The sequence below is a fragment of the Pseudophryne corroboree genome, chromosome 2, assembly GCF_028390025.1.
Source record: "Pseudophryne corroboree isolate aPseCor3 chromosome 2, aPseCor3.hap2, whole genome shotgun sequence".
Classification (NCBI taxonomy): Eukaryota; Metazoa; Chordata; class Amphibia; order Anura; family Myobatrachidae; genus Pseudophryne; species Pseudophryne corroboree.
Genome location: NC_086445.1, coordinates 609,660,977 through 609,686,679, shown reverse-complemented (window position 1 = coordinate 609,686,679; position 25,703 = coordinate 609,660,977).

Genomic DNA, 25,703 nt, shown 5'->3' with positions numbered 1-25,703 from the left:
TACTAGACATCACCTTCCAACCTTTATCTGACCCTTCCTATCATGCAAAGGCGAATCTCTCTGTCCAGGAACTGTTTAAACTAATAATACTCGCTGTCATGGTCTAGGGGAACTATATCTACAATATACGCTATTTGGGTTAAATATGCTATGTTCTAATAACACGCTACATGCTCACAAACTCCGCCGTAAATACCCATATCATGCGCATGATCGCCGGAGCGATCTTACGCAAATTGCGGATATGTGCACGCACGGCGGACTAAGTGCATGAGCAGCGGGCATGTGCATGGGGTTAGTACAAGGCATATGTATTATGATATTTTTCGACTTTGACAGTCCACCCTTTGGCAGTCAACAATAACTGCCACTATCTGAACATCAAACAGAAAAATATACAATACAATACAATACCTATAAATGATTGGGTGGTAGGAAGAACGGAGTAGGCAGGAAATGTATGACCTAGTGGGATAGTAAAAGCATGTATGTATGGTATTCATGTCTGAGGGGCATGTACAGTATCATCGTGCCGTACATGTTCTAGATAAGCTTCGAGGTATTGCAAAGTATACATTAAATCCTTCTTATCCCGTATTAAGGGTCTGTAAGTGGGCCAACAAACACTACCGAGCTCTTTTCGGCTTCTTGTTCCAACAAATGGGGTGCACATTTAGTTGATGATACATGGAGGGGGAACATATGTGAATGCTAATATGTGGATATCACCTGTCGACTATGTGGGATACTACCTGAAGGTTGTAGAGCTGAAGATAAGAAACATATCACAAATACATTCACATAATAATGTGTGCAATCGTCCTTGGGTGTGGGTTGAAGTCTTGTCCGGATGGGTGTATCCTTGCTGTGGGTGGTAATCAAAGTCTTTCAAGTGTCCATAAAAAGTCTTTAAAGTGTCCATTAAAGTCTTTAGAGTGTCCATTAAAGTCTTTTGAGTGTCCATCAAAGTCTGTAGAATGTCCATCAAAGTCTGTAGCATGTTCATCAAAGTCTTCTTCCGAATGGATGTATTTTTGCTTGGGAGAAAAACAAAGGAGAAACGGGTGAAAGAAACGGACCGTGGAATCACGTTTTATCACAACATTGTCTCTATTGATGGGTCATAAATTAAATCAGTAGTTGTAACAATGTCCCCGCTCCTCAAACTCATCACTTTGGTACTGCGCTTGCGCCGCATTAAAACTCGAACACACCTAAATATCAAACCAATCATTATGACAACTCCGAGGATACAAAGGAGAAACTTTCCTACACTCACGATAACATTTTGACCCCATTCTCCTAAACCTGAGAACCAATTGCGTGGGTTCAACCATGAGACCCAGCCGGTCAGTTCATTACTCACAGCCGTAAGGGTAAGGTTGTGTCTCCTTCGGAACTCCCATTTCAACTGCAAGATATCGTCCATCTTTTGATCTATGACCTCGGTTGGGTCATCAGTGCTGTTTGTAATGTACGTGCAGCACTTCACACCATACTGAGTTGCTAGGGTGACATAATACCCGCCTGTCACCGCTGTGATGTAATTGAGAACCATCCTGTGCTGGATCAGTTCCGTTTTGTAAGCTTGCAACTCCCTCCCTGTATACCTGAAGGTGTCATCATACATCTCGGGGATATTATCTATCAGGTTCGCTAGCGCATGAATATACCTAAAATTTATAATTCCTCTGGCGGTACGGGTGATATCTAACGCGAGTAGGAATTGAATCCCGGTGGATTCGTGGATCAAATCAGAGGCTGCGTGCTCTGTCCTATCTATAAGGTGTCTCTTAACGATGTGTTCATAATGAGTGTGAGTATATGGAGCTTGAGCATTGCGGTGAACGTCTTTCATCTTATTATGGGTTATGGTCATTACTTCTGGCAACACTCTTCCAATGTAACACAATCCCTCTGAGTTTGGGGCAAGCCACTTATATGCCTTCTTCCCGCATATGAAATATGCATCATCGGGGAGAACATATGGGACAGAATATGACATTACTATATTGCAAATCTTCCAGGTGAAAAATCCTATCCCTAACTCTCTCATCTGTTCAGTACACGTATCAGGCTGTATGATATGCGCACAGTACCCTGGAGATACTTCTCCAACCCGCATGGTCCTACTTCCTAGAGTATACCTGTACCGAAAATACCTCCCACCGTCAGCTATTTGGCGTATAAGTTCTGAGTCTACAGGCATTCTGTCGGCTCTGTGTGAAAATGCCATGGTTTGGTTATTCTATGTCACTTCCCAATTTTGCCGGCTTTCGGGGATTGGAAATGTTGAAACATACTAAGGACCTATCCACATGATATTGGTGGAGCTTGAAACTAGGGGGCCTAGAAATATAAAATTTCTTGTCCACCGGTCTCCCACCCCTTAATTCAAGTACCTCATCTATTGTTAAGGGATACGGTACTAGTCCTGACTTGCTCTGACCTTGAGGTACTTGTGAGCACACCCAGCATTCTGTTTGGTTTAAAACCTTACCCACTAATGAGTGATAGTCACTCAATGGATGACGGTCCATGTTGATATTAAGGCTGGACTGACATCTCTGGATGCACCCGTCCTCAACTATGTTTTCACAATTTCTACAGATACAATTCTCTTCAGCCAATAACCCTTCACAATGTAGGTTTCTTGACTACTAGATCGTTTTCTGACACTCGCCTTTGCTCAGTGAATGTGTTGCTCTTGGAATTCTACAAATCCGTCCTTGCCATCAGAACCCATTCCAGATCCTTTCTCGACCTCTCTGGTACTCTCACCGAAACAGACTGCTCTGGTCAAAAACAGGGTCAACAGGAAAATCCGGAATGCAGTCTCTTGGGGTAAGTCCATCTTGTTAAGGGGAGAGAAAAAGGAGCAAGGAAAGGGGGAGGAAAGGAGGGTAATTGGAGATGGAGAAAATAATAAAAAGGAAAAAGAAAACTGGTACGACAACCGCCTCTAGTCTTGTTGTTCTCCTTGCTCAGATGCCGTCTCAACAGTGCTGCCTCTCAGTCTTCCTGGAACAGACACTCCAGTGATACGATGTTCTCTCCGAGTCAGCGACCTTTCTGTAGGGAACATAAATCTTGCATTACCATGTGTTTAACTGTTGTGTGAAATAAACCATCCGTAGAAAATGAAAAAAGAGAGAGAGAATAATAAAAAGAAAATTTGTCAGATTTGCGTTCACCATCAGGCTGTCACACCATCATGTCTATTGGTATCTCTGCACATTCTCCCTTCACCAGTATTTCCACTCCCCACCCTCTGTGCATGGCCAGGCACAATGATGCTAGTGAGATATACTGGGGTTGGGCAGACCTCTGAAAAGACCGAGTAGATATGTGACGTTTGAGCTGTAAATCTGTCAGTGAACGTCAGAGATGAAGAGGAAACTTTAAAGATAAATCACAGAGTTTACCTGGCCGCCCCTGTATCTACAAGAAATGATCTACCAACTACATCAACTGTGACCTCAGGTTTACTACCAAGGCTAGCAATCAACTTCACTGGCTGCAGACTACAGGTGTGGCCCAAAATTTTTTCTATATGATCCCTGATCCCAATTACGTGTATCATAACTTTGCTCGTGTTCTTGTCTAGGGGGTCTGAATTTATGTGTGCTGTTACAGTTGATGGCATAATGCCCTTCCCTTTTACACAGATAACAAACTCTTGGCTTCCTTCATGTGCCAGGGGCCTGGGGTTTTGGTCGAGTTGATGCTTCTTCCAGTGCTTGGATGCTCATCACCATCAACCGCTCTCCCTGTGCTTCCCTGGTTCTTTGGATATTACGGTCATGCTCGATAGCGGACTCTCTTAATGCAGCCACCGAAATACCTCTCCAGTTAGGTAGAGAGGTTTGTACCCTGGTTCTTAGTGAGAGGGATTGTGTTCAATTACACCATTTTGTGTTGACTCTACAATGTGAGGTGCTATTATCTCTGCATAATGTACAGTACCATACTTACCTGTGGACACGACCTCACTTATCCCTCCGCTAGGGGGCTTTACTACTGCTCTTACCGGTTGGGCCGTGCCCACCTGGGTGTCCTGTATAGTGGCTGCAAGGGAAAGTGCCGACATCGTGCTGGGTTCATCTTCTTGCTTGTAATTCTGAGGGAAGTTTAAAATGGGGTACAACTTGCATGGGTTAGAATTAATACATTTATCAGTTTTACTCTTATCGTCATTAATACATTTATCAACTTTACTCTTATCATCATTAATACATTTATCAACTTTACTCTTATCATATATCGGTATGCCATTGTCTGTAGCCACTTTCTTCCCTGTAATATACGGTGGTGGTGGTGCGGTTGCCATCAGTTTCCTGCTAGGGTTGGAACCGGCTGTGTAAGCTAGTTCCCTCTGCATATAACCCTCTTGCTGCCATACATTTAAACAGTTTGTGTGTCTAATCCTTTGTTTTTGAGATTTTATCAGACAGATCCTAAGCCTTAGATTATGCAATACCTCTGAGTCAAAACTACCTATCCCAGGAAATGGTGCTTTATCCCCCACAGTCATTCGTGTCCATTCATCACAAAAGGTCTCAGTGTGGGGACCATACTTCCCCCACATTACTAACCGAGCTGACCCCCTGGGTCTGAAATCTGCAGTCTGAACCCTGACTGCTGAACGTCCCTGTGTTGTGCACTTGGCTTCCATTGTGGACCTTTTTAACACGGGAAAACTTCCTAAAATGCACCAAACACAGTAGTCTACCGGTGGAAGTCCTCAAAGTTCTTCCACTAACTTCTTCTGCTCCGAGTATCACGGATCCACCTTTTAGCAGACACGTGTAGCCGTTGCAGGCCCTACTTCGACCTATATCCCCTGGGCCTTTAGGTACTCAGTGAATATCTGCCTCTGGAGATTTTCCAGAGAGACCAGCGAAAACTCCCTAAACCTTTACTTTACACAAATCACGCTTGTATGTGCTTCACAGAACGCTTATGATGACGAGATTTACGCACAAATATGCAAAACTTCGTATCACGTTGTGCCACGTATTGCCCACACAACTGTGCGGTCCAATCATACCGCTCATAGACACTTGCTATCTATAATACCCCTTTTACACTCGCAGAAAAATCCCGGGATATTGCACGTGAACGCGCATCATCCCGGGATTCTTCTCAGTGTAAATGGGTACAGGGACAATTTCCCGGGACGAGCATCCCGGGATTTCATCCCAGGTCAAAAGCAGGGTTGGTCCCGGGACCGTCCCGGGAAGCTGGGTAGTGTGAAAGGGTCCGTCCCGGGATTCACTATCCCGGGACTGTTAAAAGGACTCGGATTGGAGCTTTCTTGGGCTCAGAAAAGCTGATGTCATCTTTTCTGAGCCCAAGGCCATTTCTAATGACATACTAATGCATTTGCAGGGATATCCCGGGATCAGTGTAAATGGGGCTGTCCCGGGTCGATCCCAGGTCTTAATGCAGTGTGAAAGGGGTCAGTCCCGGGAATGCATCCCGGGATGCATCCCGGGAAGCATCCCGGGAGTGACCCGGGAGTGCGAGTGTAAAAGTGGTATTAGTGGTAGGATCACTGGAGTCTCCACACTGTGCTCCAAAACAGCCGGAGCGTAATACCACGAAAACTTTATCACACTCCGTTGCACGTATTCACCTAGACGGTGCTCACCACATTTTCACCTAGACCGTGCTTCACCAAGATTCACCAAGATCACCAAGTTCACCAAGCGGGGTTCAATATATTCACACCCTATTCAGCCCACACTAACATTCTATAGTTTTCTGATCAGAAAAATCCTTTCCTGTTAACTGTTAACAGAGGTAAAATCCTTTCCTGTTAACAGAGGTAATACAGAAAAAAAGGTTTTTAAACTAAATATTGGAAACTGAACAAATTTGTGCTATTATCGCGTGGCTACCGTCTCGCGCTTAAACTAAAACAATGCTATTGTGTGTTTTGTATTTTAGCGGTCGTACTGTTACGCATATTGCGTAAACACGCCACGTGCGTAGGCCTTTACATTGCGTACGCAGTCCCGCACGCTGTCCGAGACACGTGTACAAAGGCCGTACATCCGCAATACTACAAATCCCACACTTCTATAAATGTAAGCGATATTTAACTATAATCGCTCACTTAACACACCACACAGTTTCCACTGTATAAACCTTTACTAGGCCAGGCTGCGTGTGCGTCTTACACTTATTTCCTTAACTATTAACTCTATATTTTAACTAAATAGCAACAAATTTTCTCAGTACAGGTCAAAATGAATCTAGTAATCCTTAAATAATTCAAATGGTATGATTCAGATTGGATAGCTATCTTGCAGAACATACATTGATATAAACACACATAATTATTATATTATATATATGTACCATTCACTGGTCTCCTGAGACTCATTTACTCATTAAGTGCTTCTAATTTGCATATGAATGCTGTGTGCTTTTGACTGCCTGTTCAAGAGGGTTGTTAACTGCTAAGAAAAAGCAGTTACACAGGTTAATTTGCATTTCAATGGCTATCTTACAGCAAGCAGAGTTAACTGAATCCTAGAGGTAGAAGGTAAAAAAAACTTTTTTTTTATATATCTGTGTGTCGTTCTTACATCAAGTATCCATCTCACAATTAACTTTCACTAGGCCCCATCTGAAACTATTTGTAATTGACTATGGCATGGGTTAAATAAATGCATTGGTAACTCATAAATGGTGATTTCTTTTTGACCAAGGACGGCTGATTATTCTTGAGCAGACTGAAAATCAGCCATTTAGAAAAATGACCTTCCCAACATGGCCGCTGCTCCTCCCCCTTCCACATTCATGAGGGTTACACAAAATGGTGGACAGGCCATGTGGTTAGTCCAAAATGGAGGACAAACCATGCGGCTTCCTTTGTCACAAAGAAATCACACACCATGCAAGCCCCTGAAGTTATTTTAGGCCTGAGTAAAAAAAAAAAAAAAAAACACTATATCAAGGCTTTTTCAGCAACTTTTAAATGTACTTTTACCCTACTTAACAGATAAGCAATCCAATCTGAATCAAACACAACATGACTCATTTGAACCTTGTTTTGCAACAATATGGTCAGATATGCAGAGTACAAGTGTATGCTTGTATTGTGTGCGCATTTGGCGCCCAAACAGAAATTTACAGATTTTAAAGTAGCTTTGCGTTCTTACCTTCCGGATCCCACCAGCATCCCAACAAACCTTGCAGAGCAGACACCATCTTATCAGCAATGAAATAGGGTTTACCAGTGTATTCTACAGCCAAAAAAAAGCTTACGTAGGATACCTGTCCGCCCTTTTGCTGATAGATAGAGTCTGCTTTAACCTGCTAGGCTGTGGGTATGAGGAAAACCAGGACGTAGCCCCCAATTGATAATGTTGATATTATCTTAAACCATAAAGCTATGCCTTTAAACACACCTTTACCATGGAGCTGCTGCGGTCGCTAGCTCACGCTACGTACTTCGTACGCTATTTGCGCACAGAGTCCCGTACCGTATACGCACTCAGCGTACAAACGCCGCACTGTGGGTACAAAGCACACACAGCGTGCGCACACACAATTAATACACCTTAAAACCTTATACAGTTATACAATGCAATGATATGATTACACTTTAAACCTTTGGCAGCAAAATACTGCAATGATGTTATACCTTTAAACCTTAAGTAGCACTAGCGATACAAAGTACTCACAGTTCGTACACCTTAACAATGCTTATACACCTTTAAACAGGTTAAACTACTTTAAAGCCCAGGCAGGAAAGTGAAAACACAACACCGTTTGTAGTTGAAACTACTGGGTTCTAAGGCCTCCGTGGATTGATTCCAAAAAGGTAAAACAGTACAAGTTATACACTACAGACTAACAAGTAAATGAGAATGTACATACAGAGAATGTACATACGTGAGAATGTTTTGCAAGCGCAACCCGAGTCGGCCCTCCGCTGGTCATACAGATAGCGTTCAGAGTCTTGTGTCCCCAAGCCTGCTGCAAGCTCTCTTTATTCACTTCATCCAAAACAATACAATGGTCACTGTAATCCCCTTGTCTGATGGACACAGAGATGTACCTTTTCATTATGGGAGGGGTCATAGGTTGATTTGAAAAGGTGGGCTATGTCTTTCTCAACTGCTCCTGTGGGTGGTCTCCTCTGGATTCCCCCCGCATATGTAATTTACAGTAAATACAGTTAATGTTCATAATCTACTTTTGCACATAACTATACGCAGGAGCAAGCGATCTTTCTCTAACTACCATCGGAATGTTACCCTCAAAATACCCTACAGCTGGATACTAGACATCACCTTCCAACCTTTATCTGACCCTTCCTATCATGCAAAGGCGAATCTCTCTGTCCAGGAACTGTTTAAACTAATAATACTCGCTGTCATGGTCTAGGGGAACTATATCTACAATATACGCTATTTGGGTTAAATATGCTATGTTCTAATAACACGCTACACGCTCACAAACTCCGCCGTAAATACCCATATCATGCACATGATCGCCGGAGCGATCTTACGCAAATTGCGGATATGTGCACGCACTGCGGACTAAGTGCACGAGCAGCGGGTATGTGCATGGGGTTAGTACAAGGCATATGTATTATGATATTTTTCGACTTTGACAAATATTAACTCCCCTTTTGGTATAGAGCTCTCATGGTATGGCTGCAGTCACAGGTATCAGCATCACTTGAGTAATATGTCTCAGCCTGAAACTACAGTTTATTGCCTGTGGCTATTCTCTCTGTGTCACCCACTGTTACTCGGGTTCTCTCTGTGTCACCCACTGTTACCCGGGGCAAAGTAGTAATTTAAACAAACCCCCACCACCACCACCACACACATCAGGTTAAAACACTGTGTATATGTATGGACAGCCACTGCATATGCAGATCAGGCAGCAATAGATTGTCAGAAACACATCTGTGTTTCTGTCGACTTCAGCTCTAAAACAAGATGGCCCCACCACTCCTAAGGTTCCTAATGCTCCTCTGGTTTCTAACTGCCATCTCAGGTGTCTGCCTGAGCATCAGGGAGCATCTCCATAATCTGGTGATGTTTACTGCCACTCTGTCCTCTCTCCCACTGTCACCTGTTTCCACTGCAGAGAATTGTAGACTGTGATACCCGATGACTGTGGGGTATCACCAGGGCTGGCAACAGAAATCTTGGGGCCCCATACACTGATATCTCTGAGGCTTCACCAACCCCTCCTCCAAACATCCCTTCCCTGCTTGTGCCAATACATGTGTGTGTATATAATCTATCTAAATAAACACACATATGTACATGTAGCAAGGGCCAGTGTACTAGTGCGGTCACTGGCCCTGCTACTGTGTGCCATTTTCCTCCTTGCCTGGGATGGGCCGGGATCTGGTGGGATCCTGGCGCCGTCCTATGTGGCAAGATCCGGCAGTGGCACCAGGCAGCACCCAGGACCTGGACCATGTGTGGTCCAATCCCCACCTGCTCAACTTGCTGTAGAGATGGCAGTGGCCGTGGAAGGGCCTGGTGGGTAATGGCGGTAGGCCTACATTTGCCAGGATTCAGGCCCCACCAATCCCAAAGCCGCGATTCAAATCCAGCGCCAACTGTGAGCCAATCACGGGCAATCAGGAGTGGTGGTGGCGAGCCAATCCCGGCTTGCCACATCATAGCCTCGCACCCTGGCACTGGCTTACATTAGCCTGGGTGCGGAAGCTCCTGAAGATAGAAGAAATAAGATGCTGGGGAAGGCGCTGGAAGTCCCAGAGGGCGGAGGCCATTGTAAAAGAGCTGACACAGGCTGCCGGCTGCCCCGTGAAGACACAAGAGCCGACACCAGTTGGTGAAGATGCCGGAAGTCCCGGAGTGGCGGTGTGCGACAAAAAAGAGCGGGCACCGGCCACCCGTGCCCAGGTGAAGGCTCCAGGTGGGGGGAGCTATCTATGCTCATGCAGCACAAGGGAGACCACCAGGGTTCGGGCACTAGGCCCGTGGATAGAATCTTTGGCCTCCAATGGCAGCAATAGGTTGGGGCACAGCGGGCATTAGGCCCAACGATATTGTATAGGCTCCGGTAGGCAGGCAACAGGCCTAAAGCATTTGGTGATTTCAGTAAATGAGCGCTGACTGTGAGAATATTTTCATAAAAAAAGTTATTTTATTTTTAACAATAAAACTCACATATCACATATGAAGTAAAATCACAATAATTAAAACACAGTTCTCACATAATGTACATACATATTACACAATAAAACAACATACAGAAATAAGTCGTTAGACGGCTACAGTTTCAAATGTAATTTGAGCCACTAATTAGGAAGATCTTTCTTTAAACCTGAATACTTCTAGCACTTTTACCTAAAACTTACTGGAGACCCGACTTCGGATTTTCAACAAGAATTGAAAGAACTCTTGAATTCAGCCCTTTTGGATGGAATCATTTCCAAAGAAACCTGGAACTTTTTATTTACAGTTCACCTGATTATTCTAATTTATTATCATTTGCCTAAAATTCATAAACTTGTCACTTCACCACTAGGGCATCCTACAATTTTGGGAATAGGGTCTTTAACCACAAATTTGTCTTTTTATGTTGATGCACATTTGCAGAGTCACATGACGTCTCTTAAAGCATATATAAAAGATACATCGGACTTTTTGCACAAAATTAATAATGTAATCTGGAAAGAATCCTATAAATTAATTACATGTGATGTAGAGGCTTTATATACAAACATCCCACATGACAAAGGATTAAGAGCTGTACATCATTATTTGGAACAAGATTGGGCAGTACGGATAGTGTAATGGTTAGCGTTACTGCCTCACAGCACTGAGGTCATGGGTTCGATTCCCACCATTGCTCTAACTGTGTGGAGTTTGTATATTCTCCCCGTACTTGCGTGGGTTTCCTCCCACAATCCAAAAATATACCGGTAGGTTAATTGGCTCCCTACAAAAAATTAACCCTAGCGTGAATGTGTGTGTGTGTACATGTGGTAGGGAATATAGATTGTAAGCTCCACTGGGGCAGGGACTGATGTGAATGGCCAAAATATTCTCTGTAAAGCGCTGCGGAATATGTGTGCGCTATATAAATAACTGGTAATAAATAAATAAATAATAAATAATCTCACTATGACAGAGACGTCACGTGATTTTAGATTATCTTCCATTCAATTCAAATCTCACAATCTCAATTATTTCTTGTTTGAATCACAGTTTTATTTACAGTCACTTGGCACAGTCACTTGGCACAGCTATGGGAACCAGGTTCGCCCCAAGTTTCGACAACCTATATATGGGGTGTTTTGAAGATCAGTTTATTTGGAGTGGTGAATATGGGGTGAACCTGGTTCTCTATGGGCACTATATTGACGATTTATTCTTCATTTGGGATGGGGATTATACTTCTTTCACTAATTTCGTTAATCACCTTAATCACAATGATTTTAATTTAAAATTTACACATACCGTGAGTGACACAACAGTAAATTATTTGGATATTTCTGTGACAGCGAGTAATGGAGAGATTAGAACTTCCACCTATGTCAAAAAAGTGGATTGTAACAAATATCTTCATTATAAGGGCTGTCATAGTAAGAGTTGGAAGGATAACATCCCAAAGGGACAATTTATGTGCATTCGCTGAAACTGTTCAAGTTTTGAAACTTTCAGCAAACAAGCTGATACCATGTACCAATCATTTCTAAGTCAAGGTTATCCGAGTGACCTTTTGGATGCCACACTTTTGGAAGTCAATAGAATGGATCGTGACACACTCTTTAAAACAAAAGTTGCATGTTGTCCAAAGAAGGATATATATGAAAATGAGAAAAATGAACAAGCTGCACTTATAACGAAATTTAATACATCCGCTACAGAGATCAGGAAGATTGTTAATAAAAACTTTGTGCTCTTAAAATTAGACAAATATTTAGAAAAGGATTTACAAGGTTCCTGTAAAGTTATATTTAGAAAAGCGAATAGTCTCAAACAGAACTTGGCACCCAGTATGTTGAGAGCGACTAACATAATTTCCGAGAATCCAACAAATTGGCTCAATGTAGCTCCAAAACCAAAAGGTTTCTATAGGTGTAAGAAGCCTAGATGTTTGACATGTTTACATGCAATCCACAAGAGTAATACCGTAACATCTTTTGCCAACAAGAATACATACGAGATTGACACTTTTTTGAACGGTCAATCACATTATGTTATCTATGTTATTATGTACGGATGTGGCATTCAATATGTTGGTCGTACAATCAGGATGACCAACTTTCGGTTTTTAGGACACAGAAGAAACATTATAAAAGACATTCAGACACGCAGCTTACCCCGACATGTGTCCGAATGCACTATGGGTAGCCTTATAAATATGAAAATTCAGGTGATTGAACAGATACCTAAAACTGGTCATGGTGGGGACAGGTTCAAATTGCAAAAAGGAAACATTGTGGATTTTTAGACTAGGGACCCTAGTTCCTAAGGGTCTCAATGAGACCATAGAACTCAATAATATATGACCTTTGGTATGTAGAGATGCTGATTCCACATGGGATGAGCACCATAGGTCCACATGGGCTCACCCGGTGGACTCTGCTTTTTTATTTAATTGGTCCTCTTTATATTACAAAGGGATTTTATATGCCCAATGATTTTAATGTGTAGTATAGAAGGTCTAGTAAATTTACCATAAAAGGAGATTTATGGTAAGACTTACCATTGTTAAATCTCTTTCTGCGAGGTACACTGGTATTCCACAGGGAATAACATCGGGTATAGAGTTGGATCTTGATCCGAGGTACCAACAGGCTAAAGTTTTGACTGTTCCCAGGATGCACTGCACCGCCTTCTCTATAGCCCCGCCTCCAGGCACTGGAGCTCAGTTTCGTTAACCAGTCCAATGCAGTAGCAGGTAAGAGAGACAGTAGATGTTAGTCACATAGACCCACATTCTCACGACAGGAGAAGGGACTATCGGCTAATGCCATACAAACCCAAAGAAGCTAAGTGCATCAGGGTGGGCACCCTGTGGAAAAACCAGTGTACCTCACAGAAAGAGATTTAACAATGGTAAGTCTTACCATAAATCTCCTTTTCTGCAGCGGGGTACACTGGTATTCCACAGGAGATGCACTGGCAAAAGCCAGAAGTCTGGAAGTACTAAACTTGTATGCATCATAATTCTTAGCAGCACACAAGATGAAATAATAATTCCAGACCCTATAATAAATCCGTGCAGAAGCCGGTTTGCGGGCCTTCAACATAGTTTGAATAACCGACTCAGAAAATCCTTCGGGCCTCAGGAGTGAAGCTTCAAGAGCCACGCCATCAAAGCTAATCTGGCCAGGTCCGTGTAGACGCAAGGGCCCTGAATGAGGAGGTCTGGGGGCTGAGGAAGTAGAAGAGGACGCTCGCTCAAGTAGTATTCCTCCATCTTGCTTGAACTTCCGTATTACCCTGGGCAGGAGTGACACTGGAGGGAACACGTATGGCAGCCGAAAGTTCCATGGAATTGCCAGTGCATCCATGAACGCTGCTTGAGGATCCCTTGTCCTTGCTCCGAAGACTGGAACCTTGTGATTGTGTCGAGACGCCATCAGGTTTACATCTGGTAGACCCCACTTGTCCACAAGGAGTTGGAAGACCTCCAGATGAAGACTCCACTCCCTGTCGTGTACGTCCTGACGACTAAGAAAGTCCGCTTCCCAGTTGATGACTCCTGGAATGAACACTGCCGATAACGCTGGCAGATGGCGTTTCGCCCATCATTGACATGCGGCTTTGAGTGCTACCTTTATGATTTATGTACGCCACCGTGGTGGTGTTGTTTGATTGTACTTGAACAGGCCTGTTCTGTATGAAAGGCAGGGCCGTGTCAATGCATTGAACACTGCCCGCAATTCCAGAATGTTTATCGGGAGGAGAGATTCCTCCCTGGTCCACCGACCCTGGAGAGAGTGTTGCTCCAACACCGTTTTTATTTAAAGATACCTTTATGGGTTTCCGCTCACTTGCTTCTGTGTGAGTGTGGTATGCCCTTCTTTTGCAAATTCTCACGAAATTATCTGATTTATATAAAACTGTTCTACACATGTGTTTTTTATTTTGTTACTTTTCATCCCTCTACATGAATCGGGAAAAATCCATGATACATTAAGGAGAAGATTACTCTGAATAAAGACACTCCTAATCTCTATCCGAAGGAAACCATTTATCTTCAATAATAAGGGATGTATTTCTAATGTTGATCATTTTATATGCGCCCTGGACATAGATTATATAATTCCCCACCCTGTGATATACATCCAGTACTTACTGTGTTTTGTTATATCTACTGTTTACACACACATATATATCTATATAGCTATAATGAGTATCACTTTGTATTGTTAGTCCAGTGCAGTCTTATTGTTTGGAATAACTTCTGCATTGTACACTTGTGACTATATATGTGTGTGTGCATGTAGCTGCTGCGTGGCTTCCATCTCATGTATTTCACTCAGCTTGCTACTCCTATATCCTGTAACCTGAGGGGGCTAAGTGCGTCAGGTTTATTAACTGGTATAGGTATTTCACAAGATATACTTATTGTGTATTTTTCTTTGTGATTTATAGTCACCATATATCTCTTGGATTCCCGGTTTGTGCTGACAAACTGCACTGGGAGTTCTTGCTAGGTATATCGCTGCTACTATTGTACTGGGTTGCCTGATATTGAGCTTATCGTTATGTCAGCTACACGTGGCAATGGATCTGGGGCTTCTCCCACATTGCGTGGTGGTGATGCTGCAGACACTTTTGGGGACAACATGGCAGCAGAGAGTTTAGATTCAGGGGTTCCTTACCTCCCAGTGGGTCTGTAGCACCGGGGGCCACTAATGACCCACCTTGGGCTACCTTCTCCACGTTATTAAATACGTTGGTAACAAAACATACCCCCTGTGGGACCTTCTATGCCAGTGCAGCAGTTTATGGTCCCTGCAGTAAATCCGCCATGGGCAGATCAAATCTCATCTCAGAAACAGCACTTGAACCGATCACTGACTAAAAATAATTCTCACTCTCGCCCGCCTAGGACTAAGAAGTCTTCTAAACGGGTTGCTACGTCCTCACAATCCACCGCTGCTCCGGACACATCCTCTGAGGAGGATGGCGCATATACTGACCCCACAGACACTGACTCAGATGCTTCTGATGGGGAAGAGAAGTCACTGGTGGATGTCCCTGATTTGATTGAGGCTATCAGGCTCATTCTTCAGGTCTCTGATGATCCTGTGCCTGAGGCTGTCTCTAAAAATCCGGTCAGATTTAAACGTAAGAAGGTGGTTAAACAAGTTTTACCTCATTCTCAACACCTGGCTGACATACGTCAGGAATCCTGGGAAAATACGGGATCAAAATCCACACCGCATAAGAGACTGTTGGCTTGCTATCCTCTCTCTGCGGAGCTAAGTAAGAATTGGGAAACTCCTCTGCCTGTAGATTCTCATGTTGCACATATGGTAGTTTCCTCAGCTCTGCCAGTGACTACCATCACCTCTCTGAAGGAACAGACGGATAGACGTGTGGAGGGTTGTTTGAAAACAATTTACACCCTAACGGGGCTGTGCATAGACCAACCATTGCAGCAACATGGGCTGCTGATGCTGTTGAAGCATGGGCTCAGGAGCTGGAGGTGGAGCTACCTTCCACGCTTCTGATCATGCCAGACAATGTCTCTCATATATTGCCACGGCTTCTCTTCACCTTAAGGATGCGGCTTCCGATGCCGGGGTGCTGGCGGCCAAGGCTGCCACTACGTCCATCTTGGCTTGACGTATCCTTTGGTTGAGATCCTGGTCGTGGATATGGATTCTAAGAAAACCCTGGAGGTGCTTCCTATTGAGGGTTACATTCTTTTTGGAGAAGACCTCAATAAGATTGTGGCTGACCTGGCTTCTGCTAAAACAGCTTGCCTACCAAGTACGGCTCTTTCCGCACAGAAGGCGAAAAGTACTTTCTCTCGGCCCTTTCGTCCTCCAGGTAAAGCAAAAGGTCAGGCGTACCCAAAACAAGTTTGTACTTCCAAACCTGCCAAGCCCAGACCAAAGCGGGCCTAAGCTGCCCGTCAGCCTGCTACCAAAACTGACAAGCCTGCTGCATGACGGGGAGGGCCTCCCCCTGGGGGATCCCAGGGTGGGTGCCCGGCTTCTGGGTTTTGCCCGGGAATGGTTGAAGACCACTTCCGATGCCTGGGTAAGGGAAGTCATCACTCGAGGTTATGCGGTATCCTTCAAGAAATGTCCCCCTCATCGATTTTGCCTGACAGATGTCCCTTTGGAAGCGGTGAAGGCAAACACTCTTTATTCAGTGGTACAATCCCTCCTGACCACAGGAGTGGTAGTACAGGTGCCTCTGGCTCAGAGAGGCAAGGGGGTTCTATTCACCGCTGTTTCTAGTCCCGTAACCCAACGGGTCCTCGCCGCCCATTCTCAATCTCAAGTCCTTGAACAAGTATGTGAGGGTCTTCAAGTTTCGTATGGAAACTCTACGCTCTAGTGTTCTGGCCTTGGAGCCTGGGGACTATATGGTCTCCCTGACATACAGGATGCCTACCTGCATATTCCTATTGCAATGTCACATCAGCAGTACCTGAGGTTTGCAGTGGGCAACCTTCATTACCAATTTTGGGCGTTACCTTTTGGTTTGACCATGGCTCCACGAGTTTTCACCAAAGTAATGGCGGTAATGATGGCTGTACTCCGCCGTCAAGGGGTCAGGATCCTGCCGTACCTGGACGATTTGTTGATCCTGGCAAATTCCCCAGAAATTCTCCTGCGTCATCTAGATCTGACTGTCCAGTTCATGAAAGCCCATGGGTGGCTAGTCAACTGGAAGAAATCTTCCCTGGTTCCTGCTCGGAGCATGGTGCACCTGGGAGCGTTATTGGACATGCACAACCAGTGGTTGTTCTTGTCTCAGGAGAAAGTCCTGAAGCTTCAGGACAGGATTCGATGCTTCCAATCTCGTCAGCAAGTGTTGATACATTCGGCAATGCAAGTGCTAGGTCTCATGGTGTCGGCTTTCGACATGGTGGAGTATGCTCAATTCCATTCTCGCCCTCTGCAGAAGTTAATTCTTGCCAAGTGGGATGGCCTGCCTCACCGGATCAGATCTCAAATGATCTCCTTGTCTCTGGAGGTCCACAGGTCACTGAACTGGTGGCTTCAGGACCATCGATTGAGCAGGGGTCGTCCCTTCTGGATATCCAACTGGGTCCTGCTGACGACGGATGTCAGTCTGAGAGGTTGGGGAGCGGTGTTGGAACAACACTCCCTTCAGGGTCGGTGGACCGAGGAGGAGTCTCTACTCCCGATGAACATTCTGGAACTGCAGGCGATGTTCAATACACTGACCCTAGCCCAGTATTTGATACAGAGCAGACCTGTTCAAGTACAATCGGACGCCACCATGGTGTTGTACATCAATCATGGCAATGAGGGAAGTATCACGGATTCTTCAGTGGGCAGAACGCCATCTGCCGGCCATATCCACAGTGTTCATTCCGGGAATCCTAAACTGGGAAGCGGACTTTCTCAGTCGTCAGGACGTACACGCCAGAGAGTGGGGACTCCATCCGGAGGTCTTTTTAACTTCTCGTGGACAAGTGGGGCCTTCCCGATGTGGACCTAATGGCGTCTCAACACAATCACAAGGTTCCGGTCTTCGAAGCAAGGACAAGGGATCCTCAAGCAACGTTTGTGGACACTCTGGCCATATCATGGAACTTTCGGCTGCCATACGTGTTCTCTCCAGTGTCACTCCTGCCCAGAGTAATACGGAAGTTCAAGCAAGAAGGAGGAAACCTACTTCTGATCGCTCCAGCGTGGCCCAGACAGCACTGGTTCTCCGATCTACAGGTCCTCTTGCTAGGTCGTCCCCTTCTACTTCCACAACGACCTCACCAGACCTCCTCGTTCCTTGTGTTTACCAGGACTTGGCCCGTCTGGCTTTGAGGGCGTGGCTCTTGAAGCTTCCGTCTTGAGGGCCAAGGGTTTTTCTGAGGCGGTCATTCAAACTATGTTGAAGGCCCGTAAGCCGGCTTCTGCTCGGATTTACCATAGGGTCTGGAATTATTACTTTACTTGGTGTGAGTCTCATAATCATGACGTTTTCAAGTTTAGTACGGCCAAACTGTTGGCCTTCCTACAACAGGGCCTGGACTTAGGCCTTCGTCTGGCCTCCCTCAAGGTTCACATTTCTGCCTTGTCGGTTTGGTTTCAGAGAAAGATTGCTGCCCTACCTGATGTTCATATCTTCACTCAGGGCGTGTTGCGGATTCAGCCTCCTTATGTACCACCTGTGGCCCCATGGGATCTGTCAGTGGTTCTGGAGGCCTTGCAAGTGTCTCCGTTTGAACCTCTTGCGTCTGCAGACCTTAAGTGGCTTTCCCTTAAGGTTTTGATTTGCTGGCTATCGCTTCAGCTAGAAAGTTTTCAGACTTGGGTGCTTTATCCTGTAAGTCCCCCTATCTGATTTTTCACCGTGACCGGGCGGTTCTTAGAACGCGTCCGGGTTATTTACCCAAGGTGGCATCTTCCTTCCACCTTAACCAGGAGATTGTGGTTCCAGCCTTTAATTCTTCTTAGTTGTCATCTAAAGAGCGGTCTTTGGATGTGGTACGGGCTCTCCGTATCTATGTGAAGAGGTTCGACCCTTGAACAATTGTGCAAGGCGGCTACGTGGTCCTCAGTTAACACGTTCATCAGGGTCTATACCTTTGATACTTCTGCCTCCCAGGATGCTTCCTTTGGACGCCGGGTTCTTGTGCACGCTACAGTGCGTCCCCTCCCATAAGGAACGGTTTTAGGACATCCCAGGTGTTAATCCTTGTGGAGCCCAGTGTACCCCGCAGCAGAAAATGAGATTTATGGTAAGAACTTACCATTGTTAAATCTCTTTCTACGAGGTACACTGGGCTCCACAAGGCGCCCATCCTGACGCACTTGGCTTCTTAGGGTTTGTATGGCATTAGCTGCTGACACCCTCTCCTGTAGTGAGTGTGTGGTGTGTGTGGCTACTCACGGTTGTCGTCTCTGGTACTTGCTACTGCATTGGACTGGTCGGTACCTCGAATCAAGATCCTACTCTACACCCCCCCCCCGATGTTAATCCTTGTGGAGCCAAGTGTACCCCGCAGAAAGAGATTTAACAACGGTAAGTTCTTACTATAAATTTATTCTCAAAAAGCTCGTATTAGGGCTGCCTAGCGCAGCCCCACCTGTTAACTGCCTGCACTGCAGACACCAACTCACAAACTGAGCTCCAGTGCCTGGAGGCGGGGCTGTAGAGGAGGCAGTGCAGTGCATCCTGGGAACAGTTAGAGCTTTAGCCTGTTGGTGCCTCGGATCAAGATCCAACTCTACACCCCAATGTTATTCCCTGTGGAATACCAGTGTACCCTGCTGCAGAAATATTATTTAACGGAGGGTTCCCTGAGTCAGTGGGTATTGTTCATTCACATTTACCAATTACTCCCCCCCCTTTTTACATTTGCCTTTCTCTTCATTTCTTTGTCTCCATATTAATAGGCTTAGGAGTTGTATTATTTAATTTTTATTGTTATCCATAACACTGTGATGGCTGTCAGTCCCTCCATTGGTTACCTGTACTCTACCGCATTCAATATAAAATACTTTTACTCACACACAAGGCCATTAACCAAACTACACCAACGTACATCACTTCGCTTATCACAAAATATCTCCCAACCCGACCTCTTCGCTCTTCACAAGACCTGCGTCTCTCATCCACACTCATTACTCGCTCCCACTCACGACTGCAGGACTTTCATCGGGCTGCACCCACTCTGTGGAATGCCCTACCACGCACAATAAGACTCTCCTCTAGTCTCCAAACCTTCAAGCGGTCCCTGAAAACTCACCTCTTTAGGCAAGCGTATCAAATTCCAGAACCGCACACATAACTTTCATAAACCTTCCTATCAAATTGCATCCACTCTGTACAGTCCACACATATCCTCACATGTCTTCTCATTCTATGCAATAGATAGGCATATGTATATAAGGAAAGGTGCTATTTCTCTATAGATTGTAAGCTTGCGAGAAGGGCCTTCCTACCTCTATGACTGTTATCACCCACTTTGTTATTGTTATTTCAAATTGTAAAGCGCAACGGAATTTGCTACGCTATATAAGAAACTGTTAATAAATAAATCATAATATTCATTACCCCCAGGTGCATACTTTCATTAGTATAGAGGCAGTCGTTTTTAAATACCTACAGGACATTGGTGGTCATTCCGAGTTGATCGCTAGCTGCATTTGTTCGCAGCGCAGCGATCAGGCTAAACAACGGCAGTTCTGCACATGTGTATGCGGCGCAATGCGCACGTGCGACGTACGGGCACAACGAACGATGCAGTTTTGCACAGGGTCTAGTGATGCATTTCAGTCGCACTGGTTGCCGCAGAGTGATTGACATGAAGTGGGCGTTTCTGGGTGGCAACTGACCGTTTTCAGGGAGTGTTTGGAAAAACGCAGGCGTGCCAGGGAGAACGCAGGCATGGCTGGGCGAACGCTGGGCGGGTGTGTGACGTCAAATCCGGAACTGAATAGTCTGAAGTGATCGCAAGCGCTGAGTAGGTTTTGAGCTACTCTGAAACTACACAAAAATGTATTGCAGGTTCTCTGCGATAAAAACGTTCGCACTTCTGCTAAGCTAAAATACACTCCCAGTGGGCGGCGGCATAGCGTTTGCACGGCTGATAAAAACTGCTAGCGAGCGATCAACTCGGAATGCCCCCATTCTCTCACCATAAGGGATTTTTTTAGTTAATTCCTTTATTGAAATTGAAACTTAGATAGAATGGGTAGCTCCTAAACATGTACGTTTATTATCAACTATATGTGGCTGTATATTATTACATCTTGGAGATATATGTTACGCATAATTAGAAGCCATGGTTGAACTTAGGCTTTGATTGATAGTTATATATAAATAAATAAAAATGTTGAGCATAATAATTCTAACTGTATTAGAAGTATGAAATAGGTCATTTACATTTACCAAATAAATTATTTGATGTACATTTTAAACAAATTATTTTTATATCTTTAGAGAGATATATATGATTATTGATTCCTATGTTTATATTTTTTATTTTTATCTTTACTATAGATTTTATATACACTTTTTATTTTAATATTGGCATTGCTTCTCCGGTAATTTTATGATGATAGTGAGATTGTGTGATATTGGACACGAAAGATTTGTTTGCTATATACATTTAATAAATATATTGTTCAAGCTAATTGTAGTAATACCATTCTGTACATTGGTCCTAACAACTGAATGGAATAAAACACCTTGATTGATTGATTGATTGATTGATTGATTAAATAATTATGTGATTAATGATGACCCCAAGAGGGTTTAAATAGCAGGAGATTCAGTAGGGCTTTACGTCTGATGAATCAGCCCCACTCCAGAGGCTGAGAAATGCGTCAAGTTAAGCCCTATACATGACTCCTGCAGACACCTTTGAGCCACACAGCTTACCCTGAGCTCCCAGTCTCTGGCAGTGATTGCACTTTGTCTTCATACCCGGCGCCAGCCGCCGAGGCGCACGGATCTTCACCGGACCCAAGACAGTCCGCTCTGCAATTGTGCTTGACCAGCTATACCACCGAGGTCCCGGTCCTTCACTCCCAACATTGAGGGGAGCGTGATTGTAATGCTGTGCAGTCTGACTACGGGATCCACTAACGAGACCGCCAGTGGTTTCCATCAAGAAGCGGGAAAGCGATTGCTATTGAGCACCAGCATTAGCACTTTCACATTATCCCGTTGTTGTCACAGTTAATTTCCCACCATAGTATGCTGTGCATGAAAGTCCATCCAGAGTGGAATAATTATTAACCATTGCAATACCATCTATTGGACCTAACAAACCAATTTACATTAAGTGGTTATCGGGAGCGGAGACATAAAAATCTATTTTATGCTGAGGGACTTCTTTTCCTGTGTTTATAAATGAACCAGAATCTGTCTACAGCGATACTGAGACTGTGCTTTAAACTTCATGATACTTTTTTTTTTAAATATATTTTATTGAGTTTTTGTAAACGTTTATATATAAAACAAGAGCAAAAAGGGGAGATGAGTTAGTGTGTTTACAAAACGTCAGTGATACAAGGATGTATAGAAAAACTGAACATTCACAGTGACATAGAGGATTGAGCTTGTAACATCTGACAATCAATAAAAGAGATCCAGCAGTGAAAAATAAAGTCTGTCTGTTTCTTATACACAGTATAACAACTATGTCTGACTAAATGTAGTTTACATCCTGTGTTCATTAACCAGCACTACTAATATCAATGAAAAACAGTTAGAACCTGACAGAAGAAATAGGGAAGGAAAAAAGTGTGTGTGTGTGGGGGGGAGACCCAAATAGCTGGTAAAGAATCATAGCACACTTTAGCATATGTACATCAACAGAAGTGAGACATAATTATGGAGACTAGTGGAAAATAGCAGTAATTTCCGCTTGTACTATAACTGGTTTTGTGGAGATATAGGCATCCCATTTACTGAGGAAACCATTCACCCCTTGATGTGAAGCGGTGGAAAAGGAAAAGCGGTCAAAATACATAGACTTCATCAGCATTCCATGTACTGAATTTAAGGAGGGAGAAAATTTAGAGATCCATGCTTTGAGAAGCTATTTCTTTGCCACTGTCTCTATAATAGTCCAAAAATGAATTAGTGCCTTTTGGAAAGGCTATAGGTCCCAGCTATGAAAGTTGACAAAGATAGATGGAATGGGGTCAAGAGGAAATCTCGCAGAAAAAAAGAGATGTTAATAAACTGAAGAATTTTGTTTCAAAAACGTTTGATACGTCCACATTCCCATAAATTGTGGAACAGCGTTGTGGACACACACTCTGTTCCCCATCAACATAAAAACTCCTCTCTTTCTGCGAGATGTAGGCACGATATATTGTTTTGACATGTACCTCTTGGAGCAATGAGGATTAAAGTATACTCATCACCTTGTGGTAATATTTAAAGAAGGCCTCGCCCCGCAACAGTGAGGGAATATCGTTTTGCCAAAGGGAGGCTGTAGCTTCCCAAATATCAGGGGTAGCAGGATCTATCAGGACAAGTGTACACGTGTCTAGTTTTATAATGAGACTTAGTAAGTCTGGCAATCAAGGGAAGGAGGGGGTCTGCCAAAGTGGGATCAGACATAGGTCGAGGAAGAGAGGTAGCATAATGTGTAATCTGCATATATGCAAACATGTAATGTGACGAAATCCCATACTGTTTCTGAACGTCTGAAAATGAGTAAATTCTGCCACCTGGGTCATAAACTTGGGAAGTAGATCTAAGGCACTTTAGTCTCAATCTGTGTAGAAGCGAGCTATCCAAGCCTGGTAAGAATGTAGGATTTCCCCATAAGGGAATCCACGCTGAAATGCCAGGGTCTCACTCTCTATCCATAATTTTATTTACCTGTCTCCAGGGATCATATGTGTCTTTAAAGAAAATATGTGCATATATGTTAGCCGGTATTAAAGCTTTCTTGATGTGTAAAAGTGCGCCTGGAGCGTAAGGAGCAAAAAGTGCACAATCGAAGTCATAAACCGTGTAGTTACTAGTCTCAAACAACCAATCCACTGCATATCTGAAAGACAAAGCCTTCGAATATTGTAAGAGATCCGGGAAACCCAAACCTCCATCCTGCTTTGCCACCTGTAATTTAGAATGGGATATTCTGGATTTTCTAAAATTCCATACAAATCTCTGGAACATTGTCGTAGCTGCCTTAATATCAGTATTGTAGAGACGGATTGGCAGCATTTGCATTACATATGTAAGTTTGAGGAAAATCATAGATTTAACCACTTCAATTCTTCCCAGGAGGGAAAGGGGTAGATTCTTCCAATTGACTAAAGACTTAGCTGCTTGAGATAAAGCTGGAGTAAAATTAAGTTTGTAGACATGTTTAGGGTTACTGGGGACGTTTATACCTAGATATTTAATATGGGAAGGCATGATTTTAATCGTGTTCAAGTGATCTTGCAGCGGGAGGGTAGGAGGTGGGCCTTTTAAAACCAGTAGTTATGATTTATTAACATTTATTCTATAACCTGAGAAACTACTAAATTTGTGACAATGCTGATTTATATACAGGAATGAAAGCTATACCTCAAACACATTTTACGTACTTTTTACGCTGTTAGCGTACAGAGTCCCGTATCGTGTACAGACTTTGCGTACAAACGCCGCGCTGACAGTACAAAGTACACACAGCGCATACACACCCAATGAATACACTTTAAACCTTATGCAGCAATGCAGTGTGATGCTATTACACTTTAAACCTTATGCAGCAATGCAGTGTGATGCTATTACACTTTAAACCTTATGCAGCAATGCAGTGTGATGCTATTACACTTTAAACCTTATGCAGCAATGCAGTGTGATGCTATTACACTTTAAACCTTATGCAGCAATGCAGTGTGATGCTATTACACTTTAAACCTTATGCAGCAATGCAGTGTGATGCTATTACACTTCAAACCTTAGCAGGGAAAGAAATACATGACACCAGTCTGTAGTTAAAGCACTGGGTTCTGACACCACAGCGTATTATTGCTGAAAGGGGGTTACAATACAAACAATACAATACAATATAACAGAGTAAATGGCTACAGTCAATGTTACATACGTGAGTGGATTCGCTTGCGCTACCCGGTCCGGTCCTCCGCCATCTGATAGATAATGTTGTGAGTCTTGTGTCTGACCAGGCCTGCTGCAGGCTCTCTTTATTCACTTCATCCAAAACATAACACAATGGATACTGTAATCTCTTTGTCCATTGGACACAGGGATGGTCATTTACAGTACAGGAGAGGTCATAGGTCTGTTTGAATAGGTAGGCGATGTCTTTCCCAACTGCTCTTGTGGGTGGTCTCCTCTGGATTCCCGCCGCATACATAATGTACAGTAAATACAGTTTATATCTATATTCTGCTCCTGCACATAACTATCCGCAAGAACATGCGATCTTTCCCAAACCAACACCGGAATGTTACCCTTAATATACCCTTCAGCTGGATACCAAACACCACCTTATGACCTTGTTCTGTCCCCTCCTATTCTGTAAAGGTGCATCCCTTTGTTCTGAAACCATTCAAACTGTTGTTACTTTCTGATGTGGTGCAGGGAGGCTATGTGTACATTGTGCACTATTTGGATTAAATATGTAATGTGTTTTGATAGCTTTCCATGCGTTCACAAACTCTACCGTAAATACCCATACCACGCGCTAATGCGCAGGACCGCGGGAGCGTCCATACGCAAATTGCGGATATGTGCACGCACAGCAGAGCAAGTACCCGCACGGAGGCCATCTGTGTGTAGTTTGTACATGATGTGTGTACTGCAATATTTTTCGACATTGACAGTCCACCCTTTGGCAGTCACCAATAACTGCCACTATCTAATCACTAAAAACAGAAAAATATCTACACAATATCTACAGAAGCTTGGAGTTGTCGGAGGAGAAATGTAGGTGGGAAATGTATGACCTAGTGGGATAGTAAAAGTATGTATGTATGAATCCATGTCTGAGGGGCATGTATCATCGTGCCGTATATGTTCTACATAAGCTTCAAGGTATTGCGA